General features: G+C 40.4%; 1 protein-coding gene across 7 annotated transcripts in view; it reads right to left on the bottom strand.

Annotated features, from left to right (window-relative positions):
* The window catches only part of SCML4 (Scm polycomb group protein like 4), a 123277-nt gene extending 121425 nt beyond the window's left edge, over positions 1–1852 (bottom strand). For 2 of the 7 annotated variants that reach the window (XM_017878757.1, XM_017878755.1), the window contains exon 1: positions 1647–1849. The gene's annotated coding sequence lies outside the window, so the exon portion shown is untranslated. Of the gene's footprint in view, positions 1–1491; positions 1541–1646 lie in introns of those variants that run through there. The other 5 variants (XM_017878752.1, XM_017878754.1, XM_017878750.1 and 2 more) reach the window with 5 other exon arrangements.
* Between the last annotated feature and the right edge of the window lie 1540 nt (positions 1853–3392).

Genomic DNA, 3392 nt, shown 5'->3' with positions numbered 1-3392 from the left:
TTTTTTTTTTTTTTTTTTTTTTTTTTTTTGCAGCAAGATAAAAGTAATTTGGGGGGCACAGGGAAGAAATGTAAACACGTTAAACATGAAAGAACTGGATTTTTGTGGGATTTGCACTTTTGTTATAATTCCACAAATGAGGCAAACTGATGAATTTACCAAAATATTTCAGAGCTCATCTGCATACACAATTTAAAAAGCTAAAGAAAACACATTCGTATTTTTTTTAAATCCGTCAAAAAGCCTGTTTAAAAGTTCAAGATTGTGCAGCCACCAACTTCCCTAAAACTGAAGATTCTACGTTAACATTTTATTTGAGTTTAGACGATCACCCAGTACTGATTTTCCAGGTAATCTTCACCCAGCTGCTGTTGCTCAAATAGCCCCTCATTTTTTCAGACTCGTTCTACCAAGCAACACAAAAAATGCTCCACAGAAATTTTATAACCCCCAGATAGTTTAACACACTAAGAATTCCTTTATAGTTATTTTTACATTTTTATGCTTTCACTCCAGATATTCTATTTTGCTTTAAAAAAAAAAGTGGAGAAAAAAACGCAGCTATATTCCTCATTCTTCAAAAATGGTTCCTCTGGTTGAAAAGAAAGAAAAACAGCATACAACAGAACACCCCGATTCTGAAGCGCCTGGATTACTTTCTCAAGTACTGTAGTGTCTGAGATCAGTAAAAAACCACTTTCTCAGAAAGCCACTGATTGTCTAACCCTCATGAGTACCGTCATGGAATCTAGAGACAACGCGAGGAGACACCTCTCGTTCACGATCACAGATAGTGGAAAGAACTTTGACTCAAGCACCTCAACTCAGCAAAGCAGCTCAGCAGCCTGCACCCTGGCCTCATCCACTGCTCCTGTTCAGCCAGCAAGCAACCTGGAAAGGACCCCTCATGCTCTGGGAGGAGCACGTGGAAGCTGGTTCAAATCACAGCACTCCACCTGGGAGGGAGGTGATTTTGAGCTTGGGAAAACTGCTGCTAATACTCCATAGTCACCAGTTTTTTCCCCCAAAAACGAATTAAAACCAGAAACTAGCAATAAATATTATTCTTATTTATGCCTGATAAATTAGGAAATACCAGCACAAAGACATGTACAATAGTCTACCTGGGATATTTGAAATCAAATTAAATTGAAAAAAAAAAACACTTTTACATGTTCATAACATACCAATTTTAATAACCAAATTTTAGGCAAACATTTTTATCCCAAGACATACTACAATTTTTTAAAATTAAAAAGCAAAACAAAGCAAAATTATCGTGAAGGGAAAAAAAATAACTAACCGGTTACTTGAGTTCACATTTGGAAAAAAATAACTTTCTAGGTATTTAAATGCAGAGTTAAAGAGTAATGAACATGTATATAGCCCAAATTTATAAACTATGTAATTTACTGTTACATTTTCCCCTCTGAGATCTGGTTAATAAATCAAATGCTGTACTTTGCATATGAGGAACTAAAGTTTACCTACTGGACTCAGTGGTTTTAGTGCAGGACACTCCTGTGCGTTGCCATAGAGGTAGGCATGCAACCCAGAAAAACTAAAACAGGTAACCTGTCATGCTGACAGTTACAAGAGAAAGATCCTGTGTCAACGGCACGCCTCCAATTGTGCATCTCCCTTACCTACAGCTTGTTCACCAGAGCCCTGAGCAGGTTGTTTACCAGGTCGGGAGTGTTGACTCAGAAGACAGATGACTTTCAGCACATGCAAACCGAGTATTGCAAAAGCTATCTTCCACCCGTGTTAGTAGCTCACAGTTAGTCTCCAGCAGCCCTGTGCTCCAGCTGCAAACATCTCATTAGACTAATGCATTCAGCACAGGCAGAAAACTCGATTTACCATAGCTACAGCAATGAATTTCCATTACGATGACAGCTTCAACCACATCATGTCCGGAAAACCAGCCAACCACTGGCTTTTAAAGAACACACACATTTTACATGCAGAAAATGAGGCGTGTGTGTGTGTGTGTGTGTGTGTGTGTGTGTGTATTTCGTGTTTCCTTCCTCTTAGCAGCCCAACTAAGAGAAATGTGCAGTGTAGCTTTTTGTCGATATGAGCTGCAAGGTAATGACACTTCTGCTTCTTTGGTAGTTACGTCCTTGTAATAACCTGAATTATGTCACAATGGTTAGAATGGGTGTTTCCAACATTTCAGTTTTCATTACCCCTCCTCCGTTGCCATAGAAACCAGACTGTAACATCATCTCTTTGTCCCAATCCTGCAGCAGTGTGGGCCAACACCAGGCTTATAAGACACTGGTGATCTGAGAGAGTGAATGTTTGACTTTGAACAAATAAAACAAAAAGAAATATTACAACAGCATCATTGTTCAGGAGAGCCTGTGTGATTCCCAGAGCAGTGCGCCTATCCAGGTGTGTGCACACACCATGTTTGTACACATTAACTCAGCGGCTGCCCACAACACATGTGTACAGTTCATTAAAGCTAGCCCTGACTTTGGCTCCAGACCTGTATGTGTGTGTGTGTAAGCACCTCTACCCACCTCAACGTGGTGGGACCTGCACAGGATAGAAACAGAGAAAGGGTGATCACTCATTCCCATGCCCCCAATGCATTTTCTGCAGGAAATCAATTTATGCTGGCGAAGGGACCTTTTCTTTTCCTTCCTATTTGTAAAGTGGAGCAGGGCTCCCCATTGCCCATTTCATCCACTCTGGGATATTGGCATATTCACAGGTATTTCCTACAAGATGAAACATCCATTCTACGAACATGTGGCTTACTCGTAGGGATGAGCAGCAAACAAATTTAGCTGGGACTAAATATCAACCAGGGCTAATTAAGGTTTAGGCCACAACCTGGCCAGTTACTGAGAGTGAAAAAAACTGCAATTAACAACTTGAGGTTTCTCTGAATATATGTGCAGAGCACATTAGAAGTACGTAAGAAATCTCTCCTCTGAAATTTATTATGAAAATATAAAAAACTGTTTTAAGTCAAAGCCTTGTAATTAATTGAGCAAGAAGTAGTTCACTACTTTAGTTCATCAAATTTTGTTGTTTTGTGTTGGAAAAGGCAGGTTTGGTAGTTTGCCTTTTCATTTCATATAAATTGATTTCACTAAAGAAGAAGGAGGAAGAGGAGAAGAAAAGAAAATAAGATGGATGGGCCAGGTGCGGTGGCTCATGCCTGTAATCCCAGCACTTTGGGAGGCCGAGGCAGGCGGATCACTTGAGGTCAGGAGTTTGAGACCAGCCTGACCAACATGGAGAAACCTTATCGCTACTAAAAATACAAAAATTAGCCAGGCTTGGTGGTGCATGCCTGTAATTCCAGCTACTTGGGAGGCTGAGGCAGGAGAATCACTTGAACCTGGGAGGCGGAGGTTGCAGTGAGCTGAGAT

Source organism: Rhinopithecus bieti, unplaced genomic scaffold, assembly GCF_001698545.2.
Source record: "Rhinopithecus bieti isolate Rb0 unplaced genomic scaffold, ASM169854v2 scaffold_11508, whole genome shotgun sequence".
NCBI lineage: Eukaryota > Metazoa > Chordata > Mammalia > Primates > Cercopithecidae > Rhinopithecus > Rhinopithecus bieti.
This window is presented reverse-complemented; position numbering and strand designations above follow the sequence as displayed.